The following is a 25512-nucleotide window of genomic DNA, read 5'->3' on the forward strand; positions in this document are numbered from 1 at the left end:
CTCCCAACACGTCTTCGTCATATTCCTTTGGACGAATGGTTACTTACTTACATTTGAACCTCGACTAATCATGGGAGTGCTATCAGGATGCATGTCTTTGTTAAATTACCTGACAACTTTTGACATATGCAAACTGGTGGAATAGTATACCACACAAGCTCAGTATTTGATCGAGCTTTCCCTATATTTTTCATCTCAATTTCGGATTTTAAATAGCTTTTAAGGTCTCTTATTACATCAAGAGTACACATCATGTTTGTACCATCAACATAAATAGCTATAATTCCAAATCAGGAACTTTCTTATGAATACGGAAGGAAAAATATCTTAATTGTCTATCCCCTCCAAATCAAATAGCCACTTGGACGGGTATACCACATCCGCATGATTTCTTGAATCCATAAGTGAGCATTCTATCTAACTGTAAACGCACTCTGTGGTTTAGAGTCATTTGTTTTGGGGAACAAAAGTCTATCAAGTACTTTTGTAAATATATTTTATCTCTTGATTCTTTCAGAGATATGTAACAACCACATACATATGCTGCATTTCAAGTCCTTTTTGAAATTACTAAGCTAACTAAGTAGCGGAACTATATAACATTCATTACTAAAGAACAATTCCAGGGCTTTGTGAGAAACCTCGCGCCACAAGGCGAGTCTTTGTACTTTAAGACTATTTTCTTCTCATTATGCTTTATGACAAATTAATAATATATGTCCAATAGGCTTTACACTTGGTTGGTTAGCACTACCACACCAAATACCCGTATATTTGCCAAAGAACTAAGTTCTACCTGGATTGTGTAGGCCAAATATGCTATTTATTTGAAATTAATCAAAATAAAGCATGGTTCGATCTCATTGTGCTCTACTTCTGGAGAAACTATTTATGGATTATATCATCACTGTGCATGCATGATCCTTTCATTGACTCATGTGCATTCTCATAATCCGTTAGGATTTCTTTGTTCTCTAGAATCATTTAAAACTTCGGAGCGTCCTCCAGTTTGATTCATGGACATATTCAGAGACAATCTTATGAGATGATTTCCGATGATATAAATAAGTTATGCCTTACTCACCTACTTCCTTTCTAGGTGAGGATTGATCGAACCAAGTGGTCTCTCCAACTTCCTTTATGGAGCCACGGCCTCAACTACACTTCCACCAAGTGTAATTGCAACACCTTAGTCTATGGTGTACCCCATACTGAGGATTTCTAACCTTGCAAGAATATCTGCAGCTGGTATGCGTGATCTTGTCACTTTAGCGACATCAGTGTACATTCTGAAAATTGATTATTCTTTGTAACTTCACATTTACATTTGTGGAGTACAAGAATCAATATGAGACATAGTGGGAACACACCACGACAATTCATGGCATTCCCTTAGAAAATACTTTTTCTTATCTCCCCCTAACGACGGGAAGACTGTCTCATTAAAGTGATAACCCGCAAATATAGCGGTAAGAGATCTCCTGCCAAAAGTTTTAAAATGCGTATAATTGTTGGGAACTTATTTCCAACATAACTACTTAACATTTTTGAAGACCCATCATAGTACGATGTGGAGTCGTAATGGCACATATATAGTGCAACCAAAAATGCGTAAGAACACGAATGTCAGGCTTAAATCCAGTTACCAACTGGTGCGCAGAAAAGGTTGACTAATATTTGGGGTTAAAAGAAACTAATTAAGTAAAGATGCATGTAATATTGAATATCTCCAAAGCAATAAAAGGTAGGTTGGTACGCATAACCTATTCCTTAGACACCATCTATAACCTTTGATGGCAGCCTCTGCGAGACCATTGGGTATAAGATGTTTTATATTGATTTTATTAAAAATGTAAATTCTCTAGCATTAACAAGAGTGGTGAGCCTTTGCATTTTGCTTTGTGTAATATGTGCTAGGAATTATACAAAAATTAAATGCATCTTTTGTTATGAACAATAACTGATTCAATGCGTCGAATCATCCACCAGAGCCATAAATCACTTGAATGGTCCGTGTTCTGCATGGATATATGTTCACCAACAACACTTTATTTCTTTGGAGAATGAGGTATTTAGCATTTTCATCTAAGTAAAACAGGATGGTCTCAATCATGTTTCACTAAAGAGAGACTTTGTAAGATGAGTGACGTGCTTTCTTACTCTAAAGCATAATGGGGAGAGGCAGTGCAAATCTAGTAGCTTTAGAAATCACTGATTTTGATAGATGTCGTAACTTCGCATTCTAATTGTTAATTTTCTTATACACTCAAATGAAGTGATGCTCGTGTTAGTACTTTCAAAACGGAACATCGTGTCACAACCAATGTGCCTTATGGTTATGTCAAAGTCTCTATGAATCAATCCCAATCATTTCATTGTTGGGGTTAATAAGGATTTAGTAATTCAAGTTCCAGTGATCTACAATTCACTAGATTGACACATTAATTTTCTAAGAATATGCTTCCTTCCACATTCATTAGAAATAATTATGCAATCAAATCCATTCTCACTATAAGGGCAGAAATATGATCTAGTTCAATTAAATAGTCAATTGGCCAGGCAAAGTTCCTGTTGCCATTAAAGTTGATGTGAAAAATGGTTGCTATTATGATACACACATTACATTGTATATATCAACACCTATGACCAGGTGCATTTCCAACTCCTTCATTTATGATGGGAGCTAGAATTACATCTTAGGTTCATCTCATATTCAGCCGATACCGGTACTTTGGTGTCATTACTACTGGGAAAAAATACATTTCCGTCTCATGATATATATGTTCCTTTTCACATACTTTATATGAGTCATTACGTCTAACCCTTATTATTTCGAGGTTCTTTCCATTTTTAAATTTGCTACATTTAGCTTAATTTGAAAATTTTCTTTATCTCAATAGGCCAGGAGAATCTCACTACACATGTCAACCAATTACTTTAGGTTGAATATATTACTAAAAAATAATTAGTTCTCTTGTTGTCATACTTCAACATATACCGATTCGTTAGTATTATGGATGAAGTAGAGAAATGAAAATTTTCGGACTCAAATAAAAAAAAAATTGTGAGTTCTTCCACAAAAAAATTGGAATACATGTGATTTTATTTGAACATATGTTTTGAAAACTACTGACAGATTAATAGTCGAGCAAGTGGATACATTCCACGGAACATTCAAATTTTTGGGAAAATATCAAGTATCCAATAATGGTGCTCAAGTACTTCTAAGCCCCAAATGAATACATTGGAATTGAGTTGGTACAACCAGTTGAATGAAAAACAAACATCATTCAAGTATAGCCAATATCATACTCAAGAGAACAAAATAATAATAATACCAAAATTCTTCATGATCAACAATTATAATTTAAATTGACCGTTTATATGCTATGGACTTATCTTAAGAAAAAAAAACAGAACTATGCATATTCTTAAAATAAATAAATAAGCCCGACAAACATTATATTAAAACGCAAATTAACATTAGTTACATACCTCGAGCCGAGCTTTAGTTGCCACTGTATAGTGCAGATACAAAACCAAACTCCAGTGCATATACTTTGGTTTGTTTCCCCTTGTACATATGCAAAACCAGAATTTGTCATGCACGTCCCGAGCCCAATACAGACAAAATGCACGTCCAAGTCCAACACAAAAAAAACGAACAGGACAACCTCGGAACGGGATAGGACAGGACAACCTCGGATCGGAATAGGATTGGACTGGACCGAACAGAACCAGATGGGTTGGGCCGAACAGAACCAGTTGGACTGGACCGGACTGAACCGGGGTCTGGACCGAACGGGGACTTTTCATTTTCCACGAACATAATCTCTTTTTCGTCTTCTTTCACTAGAAAACTCCTCTTCGTTCAACATGGACGTCCGAATTTTCCACGAATTTCTACTGGTTCAATTTAATAAATTAAATTAACTTAAATCAAACAATAAAACAAGGATTTTCCAAATCCCTAATTACAAATCAAATTAAACCAACTATGGATTTAAAATATAATTTGTTACAGTGAAAATATAATAGCTAGTTTGTACAAATCAAATCAAATTTCAACCAATCAAATCAATATGTTATAAAACAGATTCAAACATCAAATCAATTCCTTGTAATTTTATTCTAGGGAAAAAAGAAAAAAAAAATATATATATAGGAAAAAGTAAATCAAACTTAGCTTATTTGATTCCAGCGATTATCATCACCTCTGCGGTATAGCTCGTGCTGATAACGTGTTTGAGGAGAATTAGAGGTGGAGCTAGAAGATGTAGAGACAAGGAGAATGATCTATAATTAGAGAGATAAGGTTACATGGATATAATACATGTATATACATGGAGATGGGAAAACCAAAAGGCATATATTTTGGGCCGCACATATATGAGTTGTAAGACCTACAACACTTCTAATTTTTATTCAAATGTTTTAAATTTCTTAAGTGAAATGTCTCAAAGAGTTATTACACTTTTTTGTGATGCAAAACTTGAAGCTGGTGTTTCTAAGATATGTGGTAGTTCGAAAATAATTTGAAACAATAAAAGGGAATTGCAAGTTTTAGAAGATAATTCAAGAAAATATTTTGCTAAAAGGCTAAGAAAAGCTCCAGTTTGAAAGTGAACAACCGAAATTACAAAAACAAAGGAGAAACAATTCACGAGCGCATTAAAAGAAAGATATGTTAAATAAAGAAAACCAGGAAGCCTAAGATTGTACTAGATTTTTGTTAAAATTGTTAGTTAAGTTCTTATTATTGTCTAACTTTGTATCGTATAAAATAATTGGCAGTAATAATAATTAATATTTAAACCTTACATTAGACTTAAATTTTATATCAAGCGATACTTATTACATTTAGACTTGCATAAATAGTAACTTGATTCCATAACGATGACAATAACATCAAACTAAATAAAATCCAACAATATTAACAATATATAGTTCATAGCATTCAAAATGCTCAAACTCTCTTCCGTTTTCTTCAATAAACTGGGCTCGGGCCATGGTTTTCTAGAAAATAGATAAACAACAAGTTAGTTAAATTATGATGCAGTTGCTGAATAAGGACAAAGATATTAACATTGGACAATCCAGAATTATCGCGGTGAACCATCCACAAAATTTTTTTATAACGTTTGACATCCTTACTGATGAATGAAAATCTTACTTTAGGCTCTTGTTGTTTCTTAAATATTCATTCGGCAACACTACAAATCTTTGCAACACTCTTTCCCAGAAATAGTCACTTGTTATATTTCTCATTGTAGCCAACATCGAATAAGAGTAGCATCTTCTTCCATAGTAAAGACAGGGACTACATACGGGTGCAGTACAAATGTGATTGAAATGGACCATCTTTAAGGTTGTTGAAGCAAGATTCGTAAAGAAAAGGTTTGCCGTGAACTTAATGTCATTCTTCCACAGCTTTTTAGAGCATTGCTCAGTTGAACCCACCCAGCGTTAGTTTGTCAAGGTTGGTTTCATATTTTAGTATCAAAACTCATAAGTTTCTTGATTAGATAGCTAGAGTCAACTTCGTTAGGTTAGACTAGGAAGTATAAAAATGTTGAGACATACAAGTATTACTCTGAAGACCTGAAGATTCCGAAGACGTATCAACATCAACGATGACATCATCCTTCCATAAGGTTAGTAATATATGACTTGACTTGTTTCCATTTCTATATCATAAGCTTTCAATTCATTTCTGATTGAAAACATAACATTTGAAGTTATATATATGAAACTCTAGTGTATTAGACGTGATCATCATATTGTGATCAAATTTCTATATCATAAGCTCTCAATTCATTTCAGATTGAAAACATAACATTTGAAGTTATATATATGAAACTCTAGTGTATTAGACGTCATCATCATATTGTGATCAAAGTGTCAAGGAATAATATATCAATAGTGATAAGTGTTGTATATTGGTATATTTATTTAAGAAGTATATTGCTTTCTTTTGAACTTCGCAATTGCGACATCAACATAGTTTTTGTAACTCGTTACTAGATTGTGTAGTGAATATAGGTTTGATTTCATAGATAGAAAACTATGTTTAATTACAAGATTTTAAGGAAGTAGAAGTACGAACTTGTTTCGTAGTCGAAAGAAAATCAAGAGGATTGATGGTACGGTTTTCATATAAAATATTAAGTTTGGAAAATCCTAACCTATATATGGAATCAAGGTAGAAACGATCCCAGCTTATGTTGGGAGTATAAATAGTGAAGTTTTTTATTCTTAAAAACTTATCCTGAGACAGGCAAACTTCATCTTTGTTGTTTCTGGTGTAGCCGACTAATAGTATTCTCATAATACTATCTTGGAAAGGAGAGTAACTAATCAGGCGAAATCTCTTGCATAAGCTAGTTTAAAGACTTCTTTGGGATTAATAAGCATGTACTAGAAATGTTGAAACTATAATTGCGTTGTTATTTTAGTTTCGATTATTGATTTGATTGGATAACGGTGGTTAGCTCTTGATTTGCACCTAGTTTGATTATTCTTGAGAGCCTCCTCTTCTGACATAAGGTCACTAAAACTAGATCAAGAGTTTAACATTGACTTGTGATCATCCATTATTAACAGTCTTCATTTTGTGTGTGATCGATCATAAGCCAGGAATCAAGTTTGTTATTATGCAAGTTCGGAAGACTATTAAAGATTGAAGACAAGAAGATTTTTCTTATTGGTTTTGTATCTTCGTGATTTGCTTCGTGCACAAACTTGATCAGCTGGGATCTGACTATATCTAATTTACCTTTTGATAAACTTGTTATTATTAGTCGTATTTAGACCGAAAAGTTATCATTTGGTGGTACTCTTCAGTATCTGAATCTGGTAATTCTGTTTAACTCTATCTGGTTAAACCTAGAATTGCATTGTTATTTTATTTTTTTGATCATTTGATTTGATTGAATAACGGTGGTTATCTCTTGATTTTCACCTAGTTTGATTACTCTTGAGAGCCTTCTTCTGACGTAAGGTCACTCAAACTAGATCAAGAGTTTAACTTTGACTTGTGATCATCCATTGTTAACAGACTTCGTTTTATGCGTAATCGATCATAATTTAGGAATCGAGTTTGTTATTGTTCAGGTACATACGACTATTGAAGTTTGAAGACAAGAAGATTTTTCTTATTGGTTTTGTATCTTCGTAATTTGTTTCGTGCACAAACTTGATCGGCTGGGATCCTACTAGATCTAGTTTATCTTTTGATAAACTTTTTATTACTAACTGTATTTTATCTTTTGATAAAAATTTTATTACTAACTATATTTAGATCGACAAGCTATCATTTGGTGGTACTCTTCAGTATCCAAATCTGGTAGGTTTGTTTGACTAGATCTGGTTAACTTGTTTAATCCAGATCTTGAAAGATCTAAAACCCGATAAAGCATTTTAATTGATTGTAAAAAAAAAAAAACCTTTGTCATACTCAACATACAAATCTCTGATTGATTTCCTGATATAAGAGAGTGGTTACCAAACAAATTAGTCTTTTACTGTTTGGAAGACGATCGAAAGTGTTGAATGCTTAAAGTCTTCATAGAGGCTCAAGCAACTTAAGATAATGGACTCTATATATCTTAGGATTCATGTGCGTTGGCCATATTGGTTGTATGGATACCGAGGAAAGTAGGTAATTAGGGGTAGTTTACTTGGTCTCAACTATACGAAATTGGTAGTGTCTTTGTATATTGGCTTGATTCTGAGAGTATTCAAAATTGGACTAAGTCCCCGGGTTTTTCTGCATTTGCGGTTTCCTCGATAACAAAATCTTATTGTGCTTTTACTTTACTTTATGTATTATAGTTTACTTAAGTAATAATTAAAGTGATTGCACTTGTGCGTTAATCCCAAACACTTGGGTTGATCCCTATATTTTAAAGTTTAGTTTCGAACTAAAAATTATATACCAAGTGTATACCTCATGGTTACTATCTTTTTGACAGTTTCTGTCTATAGTAAATCACGCAAGGTATAGGACTTATAGGTTGATATCTAAATATTGTGGTGTACTTGGTACCCTCGTCATTTCAATTGGTATCAGAGCATGCAAACACGGAAATATCTAATAGTCTTTGTTCGGTGTGATCCAACCTATAAGACTGGAATCTAAAATGGTTAAGGAAAAACATAATGATTCAGTTAACATAACTCAAGATAATATAAGTACATAAGTTGCATATGCTACTACACCTACATCTCCTTCTAGAGATAAGGTTGTAAACATCACATATTTTTTGTTTGATTTTGATGTCGAAAGAAATGTTGAAAGAGTTGGTCAAACTCCTAATTAGTGTTCTGTCTACCGAGGTTCTAAAATTGAAACGGAAGCTAATACTCTTAGACAAGAGATCATAGAAAAGGATATGAAACTTACTCGCTTAGTCGAAGAGAACAAATCCTCATCAGAAGTTCTTGATAAAGCTCTCACTCATGAACAAGAGCCTTAAGATAAAATACTTACTAATGCATCTGTTGTAATTTCTTTGAATGAAAAAACAAAGATCCCTTGCACAAATTTATCAGACTGTAATAATAAGCCTAGTTTTGTTGCATCTAAAACATATCATGATTCTCATTGTAAGGTTTATCACTTATTAGAATCATAAAGTCAGAAGAAGATCTTGAAATTCTTCTACCTATTGCTACTGATCATTCGAATTCCGATTCAAAGGAAATTAAGAATCGATATCGACGAAAATATCATAAAGAATATAACTTTCGGTACTCTTGTAAAAGTATCAAAAGAAGTATCTTGTCTTGGATATCTGAAATATCATTCTGCAGTACACAAAGTATCCACATATCATACTGATCCCGTCGACTTCAAGGAATGTGAAAATGGAGTTTACAGTCACTTCTGGAAAAAGGTTCCTCCGCATTCTTGTCGTAACTTTCATGACTCACATGAATGGTTATCACCCGTGAGGAGTATCCAGAAGAAAAGAACAGAGAAAATTTCTGCCAATAATAAAATCAATCAGAAACAGATTTCAATCAATCTCGTGTTTTCTGATAAAAAAATGAAGCCTGTCGTAAGAAAATCCTTATAATGAGAAGATCGAAGATCTCTTCGACAGAGTAAAAATTGATTTCAAAATCCCATGTATCTCTTATATCAGTTCATCTATTACTTGTGATCCCACTTGTATCTCAAGGAAAGATCAAAGTAAAAGGAGGAATTATTTTGGGAAGAAATCCTTAGAGGAAAACATGAACAAAGGATCTGATATCCTTGGTAAGATTGATAAAGCTTAATCCAATACAACCTAGTTGTATTGTGAGTGTTTCCCCTCATCGGTTTAAATAAGATGGGGAAGCACATGTGTGTTTGTATCAGATATGTATGACTTGTAATGGATGATTGTGAATCCATAATGTGTAAGTTCATGTTAATATCGATTTTCAGTTTTTAGGGTTTTTACAATTTTCGATTTCAAAAATTTGTTACCGTCTGGAGAATATATTATTCCTTAATTAGATATTTTTAGACAAAGATTCTATCTTTGAATCTCGGCAAGAAAAATATAAAAATCTTTCTGAACATTTGTGAGGAAATCCCTTGTTATTTTCGGTCCAAAAATATTTTCTTAATAACTTAAGAAAAATTCCATCTATAAGTATTGAGAAACTCTGATGAATTCTTATTTAAAATTTTTGAGCATCCTTTTCGTAATTCACAGTATTGCTAAAGAAAATAAACAAGAAGCTCATAAGGTCAAGGATTTCCAAGGAAAAAATACCGATAGGAAGAAAAAGATTGTCTCGAAAAACATATTTGATTATGATTTTGATAGTTCTAAAGGATCTCAAGAGGAGTCTTTCCTGCTTACTTTTGATTTTCAAGATCCTAAGATAAATAAATGGATTCCTACTAATTAGTATGGTTAATATCATCTCTGGTTTCGAAGAATTAAAAAAAAAAAACTCATTATACTGGTTCGGAATCAAGATTGGTTGAAAGACAAAATTGAATAGACGATTGCATATCTTGCTATGATAAAAGAACGAGTTGAAAAACTTGAAAAATAAGAGATGGTTGCTGAAAAGAATCTTGAAATATGTTTCAAGAGTTTGAACACTGAAGAAACCTCAGTGAACAACCAGCGCGCTACTAAAGATTAAGTTAGATGATGGTATGCTTAATCTTATAATAGACTATCAATTGTTGATCTATTTCAATTCTTGTATAAGGTCTATTGATAACTATCAGTAAAAAAATTTACTTTATAAATCTTGTATTATGATTGATCAAGTCTTCAACTTTGGGTCTTAGCAACTCTTAGTTGTGGGTGAGATCAGCTAAGGGAATCAAGTGGTGGGGTCATGTGTTTGTAAGCTTTCACTTTAACTACTTTTCATCTTAACCCGTGACAAAAGTCATGATGACGTTTCAATCTTGAAAAAAGCTTTGATGATGATAGTTGTGAATAACGACTGTTATAACATATAGAAGAATGTTTCAATGATTGAAATGTGGAGTTGAGATTACGTAACCAACTATGGATATAAGCATATATAGTGTGTTCACACATTAGTGTATAAATCCATGTGCCGGAAACCAAGTATGTGCATATGTGTGCATACGGTATTGGTGAAGGAGACAGGTTGGGTACGCGTACCCGTACGCGTACCAGCGGAAGTTTTTGCGAACCGAAAATTTCTGCTGAGTTTGTAAGTTTGCAAACTGTTAAACCAGTAGTCACCTTAGGTATGCGTACCCACAGAATTTTTCGGCCGAAAATTTCTGCTGAGTTTGAAAACTCAAATCTGGTAGCTATGGTACACGTACCCAAGATGGTTATATTTCTCAAATCGGAAGTTCATGAACTTAAATAATAAATGAATAAGGAATGCAATGTTTGCAAACCGTGGCTATATTGTTCATGAAGTGATTCAAGTGAGTCAAACCAATTTTGTTTCAATTGTGTCTATTCATAAAGACCTAAGCAATTGAAAAACTCTTCAACTAGTTCTCTTGAAGTCATTTGAACTAGTTGTGAAGAAGATGAATACGGTTAATATGAAAGTGCTCATATGGCTAACCATTGGTTAACTATTTGTGAACTAACTAAGTGTACACGTTTAGGAACGGTTACTCAAACCTAAATGAAATACATTTCATTTGTGTGTGACAAGCTAAGTTTCGATCTAACGGTTGAAAGATATTAGCTTGGTTAAATCAGTTTTTTTCATCTGACAGTGAATATTGAATGCTTTGTTACCAAGGTAACTTAGATTGCAAACCCTGATTTGAAAACTATATAAAGGAGACATATAGCAACTGGAAAAACTAATCCACACATCTCATGTATGATACTAGTTGGTTTTGCTAGAGTCGGTTCTCCTTTAACCTTAGGTTTCTTCTCGAGACCCTGTAGGTTAACGACTGAAAGACTTCATTGGGATTGTGAAGCCAGACGAAACTACTTCTCTTGTAGTTGAGCGATCTGATCTTTCAATTTTCTATGGTAAGAGTTCAGTTGAATAATTGACTTGAGATTATATTTCCGATAGGGTAAGATAAAAAGAAATCACAAACATCTTCGTCTCATCGTTTGTGATTCCGTAATATCTAGTTTCGCTACCATACGATTTAGATTATTATGAGGTGATTTATAATTCTAGGTTGTTCTTCGGGAATATAAGTCCGGGTTATTTATTGGTCCTGTTCAACTTGATTTTACCAAAAGACGGAACAAAACTCTTAGGTTTATCTGTGGGAGACAAACAATCTATTATCATAGACTTTTCTGTGTGATACAGATTTGTTTATTAAAGTCTTCGACTTTGGGTCGTAGCAACTCTTGGTTGTGGGTGAGATTAGCTAAGGGAATCAAGTGCGTAGAATTCTGCTGGGATCAGAGACATAAGAAGCGCAATTGTACCTTGAATCAGTGCGAGATTGATTGGGGTTCAACTACAGTCCATACCAAAGTTAGTTTGTAGTTGGATAGTGTTTGTAGCGGCTTAATACAGTGTGGTGTTCAATCTGGAATAGGTCCCGGGGTTTTTCTGCATTTGCGGTTTCCTCGTTAACAAAATTTCTGGTGTCTGTGTTATTTCTATTCCGCATTATATTTTGTTATATAATTGAAATATCACAGGTTGTGCGTTAAGATCAATCAATTAGAATATCCAACCTTTGGTTGTTGATTTAAATTGATTGACACTTGGATATTGGTCTTTGGTACCATTCAAGTTTATCTCTCTAGTATTTGATAAAGACTCACAGATTTCCATTTGCTTGAGTAAAGATCAAATCGAGAGATTGAGATATTAACTCTTTGATATACTTTTATCTAGATTGAGTCTGACTGTCTAGTTGATTCTCTAGAAAGTATATTGGAGTTAGTCCATACAGATTGCTAATCAAAATATTGGGTGAGGTTGTTAGACCCCCTCTTTTTCAATTGGTATCAGAGCAGGAAAACATGTTTAAGACCTCAAAAGTCTGAGTTTGTAGCGATCTGACTCTATGGACAGAGGTGTTATCTCTATTAACGTACCACCAGTCTTCGATGGCTCAAACTACTTATGGTGGAAAATTTCTACGCGAGCTTTTCTTCAAGCACGTGATTTTCAATCATGGGTATATGTAGTTAATGGCTATGATGCTCCCGTTGTGGCAATAGGTAACGCTGTTGTTCCAAAGAATATTGGCGAATACGATGCTGTTGAGATACTTGTTGCAAAGCAAAACTCCGATGGTTTGAGTGCCATCATACGTGCCATTACCCCAAATCTTCAGCACCATGTGTCAAATTGCACTAGGTCTAAAGATGCGTGGGATATCTTAGAAACCGTATTCGAAGGAAATACCAGTGAAAAGGAAGTTAGGTCTCAAAATATAAATTCTGACTGGGAAAACCTTCGTATGGCAGATGAAGATTCATTTGATGAGTTTAATCACAAAGTGTCTGAAATTGTTAATGCATCTTTTGCATTGGGTAAGACTATTCCTGAAAAGGACATTGTGATGAAAATTCTCAGATCGCTGCCATCTAGATACGATTCTGAGAAGCATGCCATCGTTGAGGGAAATAACCTTGATTCCCTCTCCAGAAATAATTTGGTTGGGAATCTAAAGATCTTTGATCATGAACACTCGTCCAAATCCAAGGATGTGGCGTTCAAAGCACTGAAAGACATAAAATTACTTGATAAAAGTAAAAATGTGTACATCTCTGAAGATGATCACTCTGAGAAGGATTCATCAGATGAAGATCTTGACAAATCGGTCTCGATGATCACAAAACAGTTCAGGGATCTTCTGTTGAAGAGAAGTAAACGGTTCTCCAGAGATAAGCCAAAGCATCAGTCAAACCTCATAATCGTATTCCTCCTAAAAACAGGGACGCTGATGAAACTGATGACGAGGATATGCCTCAGTGCTTTAAGTGTAAGGGTTTTGGTCATTTTGCAAACGAGTGCCCAAATCGTAAAAAATACATTGGGAATAAAGGTCTTGCTGCGACACTTGATGAGATGTCTGACAATTATGATTCTGATGAAGACAAAATAATCAAGTGTTGCTCTTCTATGTGAAAATATTGATTTTGATAATTGTACCAATACATACATCAATCTTGATAATCTTTTAGAATAGAACCCAATCAAGATGGAAGAATCAATTGACCCTTCTTTTGGAAACTCTATGTTTTATGTTTCAGGATCTACTTTGTGCCTAGTAGCTTGCACTTCACAAGCACCTGAATCATCTTATACGTTGACATGCTCCTATTTTTCTCTCAAGGGTCATGAACTTTCAAAGTGTCTCAGGTACAAACACAAGATGAGATATGTCAACAAGCTTCAATGAAGAGAAGATCGTCTAGCTACCAAGCTTAAATTAGCGGAGAAAACAGCTGAGGTGTCTTCATCGAAGAAATTAGGTTCCAAAGGAAAGGCAGGGTTCCATGAATTCCAACCAAAAGGGTCATGGTGGAAAAATTGTTTTTCACCACAGCACAACTTGATTGTGTTGTCATGTGCATCTTGTCTCATGTGCCTGTTCAAAAGAGACAAGATCTTGCACACCTCAGGCTTTAAAAAAAATTAGTTTTGTTTTTAGCTTTGTGTTGTTTGGTTTTTTGAATTTCCTCCATATCACTGTTGATATTGGAAAGGACTGTTTTTCCAAAAGAAGAGGGTTATTATCGATAATTCTACTCTTTATAGGGTTGTGAGTTGGACGTGTACGAACCTGTTTAAAGGTTTCGAAACCCTACATTCTTTTTTCCTTCTCTGATACTCTTTATATCTTAAGACTGCTTGTTGAGATTGGGAATTCCTCTCACCAAAAAAAAAAACTGGTTGCATAAGGGTACTCCAAGCATCATGTCTTCTGATGGAAAAGATATCAATATGATTGTTAAGCCATCAATCACCAAGGAAAAAGAGAAATCTCCTTTGTCTCCAACTTTGAAAAGAAAAATAAGGAATGTGAGGAAGCCAACAGTAGTTCTTTCTAATTCTCAAAAGTTTTCTGATGTTCTTGAAGAGTTGAAGCTGGCAAGAAAAGAGATTCAACAAATAACAGCTTGTGTTTTAAGATCGTTAGAAATTCAAAAGTCCCTGGTTCGACATCATCAGCCAAGACAGTTTGTTGATATTGACTCCTTCCTCCATGAACCATATGTACCAATGGCTGTTGACGATAAGGAGTTCGGGGACGATAAGGAATTTTTCAAAGATCTTAATGTCTAGTAAACTTCTTAAAATAATTTTTATTCTTGTTTTTGTTTAAGAAGGATAACTAAGGTTTGGAATAACCATTATTGTGAGTACACATATCCATGTCCAACGTTTTCATCTTGCAATGTTTTTCGATTTATTTATTTAAATTCTGAAGTGTTTTGGAAGATGATGTTTGCAGTATTAATCTATATTGTTTTATATAGTGCAATATGTTATGGGATATGTGTGTTTGCGACCGTGAACTATTATTGTCACATACGATGTCAAAAGTTATCTCTTTCATATGTCGGTATGCATGTATCGATACAAGATCGATGAACTTTTGACAAACAAAAGTCAAGCCTATTATGTCAATTCTTTGATGGAAGATAGGTTAAAATCTTTTGTTTGCAAAGGTGATGTCTATTATATGTCGTTATGCAAATAGTGATGAAGATAGAATGAATCTTTGTATATTCCGCAATATTGATCTTCCCTGATCCATATTTTATGTATATACTGTGCGGCTCCATAAGTCTTCTTATGTGAGCATTTCCGACTAGACTAATCATAGATTCATTTGTGATTAATTTGGTTGTGTATTCCGATTAAATTAATCATGGGTTCTCTTGTGATTAGTTTAATTGAGAATTTTGGATACAAAATCATTTCTTTTGTGGTTTTTGGTGTACAAAGAAATCCTTCTTTTCTTGTAAAAAGTAAGGTCGCTCTTGTTGTTCTTTCGGGAATAACATCAAATGGGGAAGAGTTCTTTTGAACTTGCGCTTAATTTCCATATCTTTGTGGGGAGTACGGCTGTGGAATATTTTAGGAGTTATCTTGTATCTTTATAAACTCCTTGATGAATGCTTTTAGCTTCGGCTATTTGATTGCATCTAAACAAAGTTGATATGTACTTTTATTTGGTCTTAAAGCATCTCCATGGAACTTTCATTAGGATCTCGTTTTTCGTACCTTTGCTAATTTTATTGACAAAAAGAGGGAGAATTAATATGTAGTTCACACTACAAATACATATGGTTTGCGTGTTTTACGGATCATTATGTAAGGGGGAGTGGTTTTCATGTTGAGATGAAAGTATTGACTAAGGAGGAGTGATACATATCACCATGGTATTGTTGTCAAAGTTGTGATATAAGAACTTTGATACTCTGTAATAATACTATGACATTGTATAAAAATGATCGAGATCTTTTGTTTTCTCATTGTTATGGCTACGAATCTTCAACAACTATGATGTTGAATTGAACATCTATGGAATTATGGGAGTACTTGGAAAAGACGAAGTTTTCGACTAATGTTGAAGCACCAAGGAGATCAAGCATGTGAACGAGAAGCTACAAAGTTTTATTTATTTTGTAATCCATATGTACTGATAGTTTTGCCACTAAATTTGACAAAGGGGGAGATTGTTAGAGCATTGCGCGGTCGAACTCGCATGTATTGTTATCTCAAGCGTGTTTGTCAAGTTTAGTTGTCAAAACTATATGTCTTGATTTCTAGACTACTTATATCTAAGTCTCGGACTAGGACAGCTAAGTGTAGTTGAACTCCGGACTCTACGGCGATCATCTTACGAAGACGAAGAACTACTCAAGGAATAGGTGGAACTTCATCCGACTAAAAGGTTGATAGACACATTTTTGTGTCTGAATTGTCCTCAGTGTCTCTATTGCTAGTGCTTGATTTTGTACTTATTATGGTGTTTTTTTGTTTGTGTAGGTGTTTTTGGAGAAATACACTTGTGTGGAAAAAAGTTGCTCAAAAAGTGCTATTTGGACCCCTGGAGGACATTTGCTATACGAACCCTAGATTTTGCTAAGGGGCACCCAAGGTTATGCGTAGCCCAAATTCATCCTCAGCACCCCACCTGCTAAGGGCACCCCTGCTATGGATAAGGGGCACCTTCTTCATCGTTTAAACATTGCAAAATGGCGGGAACATATTTCAGTTTGTTGTGTACTTTTCTGTTGAATTTTCGGAGGGATTACATTGAGATTCAATCACTGATTTCAATTGGGATGAAATTGATAAGCCCAAACAATGTTGGTATGGGTGTTCGAATGAATTTATTTGGGTTGGATAATCCATTGGAATGCAAACAGGAGAAGCTAGTTTTCTCGGGTTTTCTGGGAAAGATTGGACAGAGATTTACTTGGATATTTTCACGGATTCAAACTTGTATGGACCAGTTGAGTCACAACATGATTGGTATGTGTTTTTGAATCGTAAAACTTGGGTTGTATGCGTGTCAAGTTGGATAACAGAAAGAGGAGGTATTCACAGGATTTCTTGGGAAGTTACGTGCAGAGTTGTTCCCTACAGTGAGTTTAAATCTGTCCGAGATGAGCAGCAGAGTGTTGGAGTGTGCCAGTTGCAAGATAACACAAGATAACGCGTGAAGAAAAGAAAAAGGGAAAGAAATATTATCTTATCTGCACAGAATTGAAGAGAGGATTATATGGAGTTAATACGGAAGATTTGATGATAGTGAGGTATAAAAAGGTCCCTGGGATGTTTTAGAGAGGGGACTGAGAGTTTGGGAAGGCTTGGAACATCACAAAGGCGAAACACGATCACCAGAGAAAACTGCTGCTGCTGCCATTGAAGAACACGAAGAACATTGACCCACAGAAGCAGTCGTTTTTGCTACAGTATTTGCGACTGCTCAGCGACAGTCTTAGATCTACAGTAACAGTGACACATCCTCTGTATCGTTCTTTGTTTTGCAACAATTATAAGCGTTACAAACCCGGTTTTGAATTATTTCTCCCTTTTCATCATTTGTAAACACCATTTGAGCAATGAAATCAACTTTTGAGCGTGTTTCCAACATGATAAATGAGCTAAATCTCCCACAACCAAGGCAACGAGGAAACTATTTATGCATGAATAATTGGTAACTATTTTATTTTCTCTAATTTATAATTTATAGTTCACTCAATCACTGCTTTTGCAGAGTTTTAAATTGTTTGCATAATTTTTTTAATTAGTTGTGATTCAATCTGATAGGTTATACTTTGTTTAGTCAATTGATAATCTATGCTTAGGGAATACAATTGATATTTGAGGATTTGTCTGATTATTTGTGAATTAAGAAATAAGGGACTTAAAAGATAATTAGAGTTTTGGATTATTTGCTATAATTTATTCATGTGTGATAGTGGAATCAGTGTCTTGGTTATTCCTAATAATCTTTAATAAAGTTTTGTTTGTTTTTAAATTTCATTAAATGTAAAATCTTTTGCTTTCACAAGTCTCAACGGACTTTTTACTACAACTCAATTTGAAATCACATCAAGTTTTGGCGCCGCCGACGCGGACTTGTCTTTAGGCTAGAGTTTTTAGATTTTTTTTTTTGTTTTTTAGGTTTTTTATTTGTTTTCATTTTTATTTTATTTGTTCTTCTTTACGTTTTTGGGTTTTTGTCTTTTCCTTACAGATTTGGAATTTGGAGCAAAAGAAAAATTTGCCAAAGCTTTTGGTGAATACTTAAAGATTTGGAGTAAAAGCAAAGTGAAAGGAGCGAAAGAAAAGGAGAATAAAAAAAAAGAGATAATTTTTTATTTTATTTTTTTAGATTATCTTTTTCTTTTGCACTTTATTTTTGGACTGTGGACTTTGAGACTTTATTTTTTTTAAACCCTATGGAAAGGTAGTTTAAATATAAACTGTTTGCAGAGAAGGACGGCGATTACGATATTGCCTCGGCCCCTCGGGTTCGTACATGACATAGGAGTCGTGGCCCGAGTCGACTTCAGCGGTTCATCCCCCGTCTGGTACGGGAGGTAAGTTTGTCGAAACACTCGTGAATCTCCTGTCAGCGAGTTACTGTATTCCTTCGTTTGCATATATGCTGAGGATTTGAAAACGGCTGCTTTAATTTCCTAGTAAAGGGCAAGGACTGGCCATACAAGATAAGGGTTCGGATTTCATCACCGTTCCCTTCTTGCCCGCCTTAGGAAAACGAAACCAAACGCGAACCTAAGCCTAAAATTTGACTAGAACGAGACCTATAGGGTAACGAGCTTAATAGGAAAGTCATTCAAAAAATATTGGTTACTCTTTTAAGCATGCTTCAAAGCTCATGATGGTTTCTGCGAGTTGAATACGCCGCCTTGTAACACCGGTGAGGCCTTGGGTATCAAAGCTCCACCGAGCTTCCCTCGTCTCGATTCAACTTACTTAAACTCGGATTGATTCCAGAGGGGTTTGCTTAAATTGTAACGAATTCCCTTTCGAAGGATTAGAAGCTGGTCTAGAAACAATCTAATTGGAGTCATCATGCTTTTTGTTTGCTAGAATTCAGTAGGTTTGTTGTGGTGGAGTCATCCTTGTTTGTGTTTCCATAGAACTTCCCTTCCTTTTAGGATTTCTTTCTTTTTCTTTTGTTTTTCTAGTGTATGCCCAAGGTTATTAAAGAGCGGGCTTGGAAAAGAAACGATCTAGGTCGTTTGATTAGTGATAAACCTAGTAGTTCTTCTTGTAAAGGCGGTGAGCTCTAAGACTCTTCTTTTGAGAGCCCTGTTTTTAGAAACTTCAGTTTTGAAAATCTGTCTCTTCGTGAGGAAAATACCCCTAGTACTTCAGTTGTGCCAGCGATGGCAACTTTGAAAGATTACATGTTCCCAACTAGGTCCACCCGAGCTTCGTGCATTAAATTGCCAACCACTAGGGCTAATTTCGACATAAAACCTAGTATTCTTCAGATGATCCCTATATTCTTAGGGAAAGATGATGAGAACCCTTATTTTCATATTAGGGATTTTGAGGAAATTTGTGGGACAATTATAATAAAAGACCTTACTGATCAAGTCTTGAAACTTAAGATGTTTCCCTTTTCCTTGAGAGATAAAGCCAAGACCTGGCTGAACAATCTACCATCTGAATCCATTGAAACATGGCAGGAACTTATTGCTGCTTTCTATATGAAATTCTACCCTAAGCATAAAACTGCGTCTGTTAGGCAGAAAATTAGTGCTAGTGTGCAACAAGAGGGAGAGTCTCTTTATAGGTTTTTAGAGAGATTCAATGATCTCCTATCCCAGTGTCCTCACCATGGATTTGATAAGATGAAACTATTAGAGATTATTTATGATGGTTTAGACTATTCAACCAAAGCCATGGTTGAGTCTGTGTCCGCTGGTGCGTTCACTAGTAAAAGTGTTGATGATGCTTTTACCTTCTTAGGAGCTGTCGCTGAAAAATCCCAACAGTGGGAGTCTTGTGTTTAACCCCCCAAAATACTCTTGGTCAATAGAAGTAGCACCAATGTGGTAGATACAAGCTTCGGGTCTGATGCTAAGTTTGCTGCTTTGTCTAGAAGGTTAGGATCTTTGGCATTGAATCATCCTAAACATAGGTCTCTTGTTGAACCTGATGATAGGTTTAGAGCCTCTCAAGTGTCTAGTTGTGGAGTAGAACCCAATAACTCGTTTTGGGAAGGTCATGTTAGTGAAGAGCAATCCCATGCTGTCTATAATAATGATAGGTTTGAGAACCGTCAGAAGTTTGACCCATACTCAGAGACTTACAACCCTGGGTGGAGAAACCATCCTAATTTTTCTTGGTCTAAGGGTCAGAATCAAGGACAGTCTAGTAATTCTCAGCCTCCCCCAGGTTTTGGTTATGCTAAGAACTCTTCAGGTCAACCCCAGTTTCAGAATGAGAAAAAAATCTCCACCTTAGAAGAAACCCTTACTATGTTAGCAAAGAACCATGAGATGTTATCAAAGAACCACTATGGTTTTCAAGAAGAAACCAGGAAGGATTTTAAGAATAATTCCCAGTCTCTTGCTAACTTAGAACTTCAAGTCGGCCAAATAGCTAAGTTTCTTAGTGAAAGAGAATATGGAATATTCCATAGTCAAACTGATCCTAACCCTAAAGGAGAGAAATCGTACAATCATGTGAATTCTATAACAACCCTTAGGAGTGGAAAGAAAGTTGACAATAAGGCTGCCATGCCTGATAGTGAACATGTTGTAGTTCACCCTTCTGAGCCAAAAAATGAGGAGACTGATAGAGTCTCCAAAGAGACCAATGAGGGTCATACTGAGCCCGGCTTTGTTCCCAGAGCCCCGTTCCCCCAGCTGCTAGTTCCAACTAAGAGGGAGTCCAACTTTAATGATATATTGGAGATTTTTAAGCAAGTTACTATCAACCTCCCATTGTTATATGTGATTAAGCATATTCCCGCTTATGCCAAGTTTCTTAAGGATATGTGTACGCGCAAGCGAAAACTTAGTGTCCAGAAGAAAGCCTTCCTAGCTAGTCATGTGAGTTATATTATTCAGAATACCACTATTCCTAAGTATAAAGACCCAGGGTCCCCTACTGTTTCTTGCACAATAGGTAAATACGGTGTCGAGAAAGCTTTGCTTGACTTAGGAGCCAGTGTGAACTTACTGCCATACCATGTGTACCTTAAGCTAGGACTTGGTGAGACGAAACCTACCCAGATGACACTTCAGTTAGCTGATAGGTCCGTTAAAATTCCTCGTGGTGTGATCGAGGACATTCTTATTGAGGTCGACAAGTTTATTTTTCTAGTGGATTTTGTTATCCTAGATACCCAACTTGTCCCTGATCCAGAGAACCAAATACCAGTAATTTTAGGTCGCCCGTTTTTAGTTACATCCAATGCGATCATTAACTGTCGAAATGGTATTATGAATTTGTCTTTTGGTAATATGACTATTGAGCTGAACATTTTTAATATTAATAAGCTACCCTCTGAACTAGATGACCCGAGCATAGAAGAGGTGAACATGTAGTCGAGGAGTCATTACCAAACACTTTGTTAGAAGATCCATTAGAGAAGTGCCTATCCCACTTTGGGATTGATTTTTATGATGACGATTTGATTAATGAGGTGAAGGCTTTGTTAGATTCAACCCCTTTGATAGACACTAGTAATGGCTGGAAACTTAAGTTCGAACCTCTACCCGTTTCTGAGTCTACCCTAGTTCCTTCGTTAGAAAAGCCTCCTAAGTTGGACCTTAAACCATTACCAGATTCCCTGAAGTATGTGTTTTTAGGCCCATCTGAAACTTTACCTGCGATTATAGCATCCGACTTGGATAGTGATCAGGAAAGTAGGCTAGTGACTGTCATTCAGAATAACAAGGAAGCTTTAGGGTGGACCATAGCAGACATTAAGGGTAAAGTCCTACTGATTTTATGCATCATATCTATTTAGAGAGTGACACCAAACCTTCTAGGGAGATGCAACGTCGACTGAACCCTAATGTGAAAGAAGTAGTTCGAACCGAGGTTCTTAAGCTGTTAGATGCAGGCATTATCTACCCCATTTCAGACAGTAAGTGGGTCATCCCCGTTCAGGTTGTTCCCAAGAAATCCGGTATTACTGTAGTCCAGAATGATAACAATGATTTAATCCCAAACCGGGTGACCACGGGTTGGCGTGTCTGTGTTGACTATAGGAAATTGAACAAGGTAACTAGGAAGGACCACTTTCCCCTTCCCTTCATCGACCAAATGCTAGAGAGATTAGCTGGACGTAGCCATTATTGATTTTTAGATGGATACTGCGGTCATAATCAGATTTTCATAGCCCCAGAAGATCAAGAGAAAACCACTTTTACCTGTCCCTTTGGTAACTTTGCGTATAGACGCATGCCTTTCGGGCTATGTAATGCCCCTGCGACCTTTCAGCGTTGTATGCTAAGCATATTTTCTGACATGGTAGAACGGTTCTTAGAGGTCTTTATGGATGATTTTTCAGTGTTTGGTTCGTCTTTCGATGAGTGCTTGCATCATTTTTCATTAGTTTTGACTAGGTGTAAGGAAAAGAATTTAGTGCTTAATTGGGAGAAATGTCACTTCATGGTTCGTTCAGGAATTGTTCTAGGGCATATCGTATCTTCGAAGGGTATAGAGGTAGATAGAGCCAAATTTGACCTTATTAAAACTTTACAGGTCCCAAAAACCATAAGAGATATTAGGTCATTCTTAGGACATGCAGGTTTTTATCGTCGATTCATTAAGGATTTTAGCTTGATTTCTAGACCTCTTTGCAATTTGCTTGAAAAAGACGTTAAGTTTGTCTTTGATGATGCTTGTTTAGAGGCTTTTGAGAAGCTTAAGAATTTACTCACTACCGCCCCCATAGTCCAGGCACCCAACTGGAACCTACCCTTTGAGATCATATGTGATGCTTCAGATTATTCTATTGGTGTTGTGCTAGGTCAGCGAGAAAATAAGTTACTTCATGTGATTTACTATGCTAGCAAAACTCTGAATGATGTCCAGTTGAACTATACCACTATGGAGAAGAAACTATTAGCTATTATGTTTTCCTTAGACAAGTTTAGATCCTACCTCTTAGGTTCTAAAGTCATAATCTTTACTGATCATGCTGATTTAAAGTATCTTCTTTCCAAGAAGGATACTAAACCTAGATTGATTATATGGATCCTATTGTTGCAGGAATTTTCCTTAGATATTAGATATAAAAAAGGTGCAGAAAATGTAGTAGCAGACCACTTGTCTAGGCTTGTTGTGGATACCCTTAATGATTCTCCTCATGTTAGGGATAGTTTTCCTGATGAACAATTGTTCTTTGTTACCCAAGCACCTTGGTATGCGAATATAGTGAATTATCTTATTACTGGTCGAATACCCCAACATTGGGGTAAACAAGATCGTTCTAGGTTTTTAGCCGAGGTGAAGCACTTCTTTTGGGATGATCCTTATCTGTTTAAGTATTGTCCAGACCAGATTATTAGGAGATGTATACATGAGAGTGACCAGTCCATTATTATTTCCTTTTGTCATGATCATGCTTGTGGGGGTCACTTTAGTGCTAAGAAGACTGCTGCTAAGATATTGCAGTGTGGATTCTATTGGCCTTCATTGTTTAAAGACTCCCATAGTCACTGTGTTACTTGTGAGCGTTGCCATAAGTTAGGAACCATTTCCTATAGGAACATGATGCCCTTAAATCCTATTTTAGTTGTTGAGGTCTTTGATGTGTGGGGTATTGACTTTATGGGTCCGTTTCCTAATTCATTTGGTAACCTTTACATCCTTGTCGCTGTAGACTATGTCTATAAGTGGATTGAGGCGATTGTGTGTAAAACCAATGACCATAGGGTTGTAATTGAGTTCTTGAAAAATAATATACTTACACGTTTTGGTACACCGCGAGCTATAATTAGTGATGGAGGGTCACACTTTTGGAATGGACCTTTTAGGCTTTTGATGAAGAAATATGGTATTACACATAAGGTAGCTACCCTGTATCATCCACAGACTAGTGGTAAAGTAGAGGTTTCCAATAGGGAGATAAAACGTTTATTAGAGAACATAGTTAATCCTAATCGGAAAGACTGGTCGTCTAGGCTTACTGATGCCTTATGGGCTTACCGTACTGCGTCTAAGACCCCCATTGGAATGTCACCTTATTGACTTGTGTATGGCAAGGCATGTCACTTACCTGTTGAGTTAGAACATAGAGCATATTGGGATGTTAAGCAGCTAAATTTTTCACTAGACAAGGCAGGAGTCCACAGGAAACTCCAGCTCAATGAGTTGGAAGAAATTCGTAGAGATGCATACGATAGTGCTAAAGAGTATAAGAACAAAATGAAACTTGTGCATGATAAAAATAATTTAAGTAAGTCATTTTCTCCTGGTCAAAAAGTTCTTCTGTATGATACCCGCTTGCATCTTTTCCCTGGGAAGTTACGTTCTCGGTGGATGGGTCCTTTTATTGTTCGCACTGCCTTTCCTCATGGAGCTGTTGATATTGAGACACTGGATGGTAGTTGTTCTTCGAAGGTTAACGGTCAGAGATTGAAACCCTTTTTAGAGCCCTTTCCTACAGGTGATGTTGAGGAGGTCCCTATGGAGGACCCTGTTTACCCTTGATTGACCATCGAGGTGATTGTATGTTGCATATTAGTTTTTGATTTCTCTCTTCACCCAGGTACTATCTTTCCAACTTCTCCTAGTGTTATTTTACTTTTGGTACTTCTCTTTCATTAGAAATATTGAGGACAATGTTAGATTTAAGTTTGGGGGTGGGGAAGAACTTTTTAGTTGCACTTTTGAAACTTCTAGCGTAATATAGTATCCGGTTAGCTAAGTTTACATACGGTTTCTCACCGAAAAGATGGAAACTGGAATTGCTAGGGATAACATTCTTCTAAGACATTAGAGAAAAAGACATTGAGATCTTTGACATTTAGGAGAGAACTTGTTCCTTTTAGAAGGTATTCGTGATGTACCTAACCATCCATGATGGAAAGGCAAGTAGGTCAGAAGGAAATGACAGAAAGACAAAGCAACCTCACAATGTAGTCTTAGTTACTGGATTACGACTCTCTCTCAGTAGAAACTTATCATCATCAACAAGCGGAGCGACATAAAAATCTATGAAGAAAGTTGAAGACGTTTAAGGTTTAGAAGTAACAATAGAAAAGAATAATTCAAAAAAAAAAGTTGAAGATTGAGTTACGAGAGAAAAGAAAATCAAACGATATACGTTGTTGAAGTTCATGATACCAAGACATTACAAGTTGTGAAGATCCAAGTTCTAAAGTCCTTCTCTAATAGCCATGTAAATTGTTGTCGTTGTTTATCAAAAAAAAAAGGTACATTTAAATTTTGTTTAATAAGGCCATAGGGAAGTAGAAATATATAAAGAAGTTTCAAGCAAGAAATCGAAGAGAAGAATTAATTGTCAAGGTTCTGCGAAGTTCGAGATTTTATCATCAACAGTTGAAGACCGAAGAAGACGTTGTTTCTACTGAGCACTAT

Source organism: Papaver somniferum, chromosome 6, assembly GCF_003573695.1.
Source record: "Papaver somniferum cultivar HN1 chromosome 6, ASM357369v1, whole genome shotgun sequence".
In the NCBI taxonomy this organism is placed as follows: Eukaryota; Viridiplantae; Streptophyta; class Magnoliopsida; order Ranunculales; family Papaveraceae; genus Papaver; species Papaver somniferum.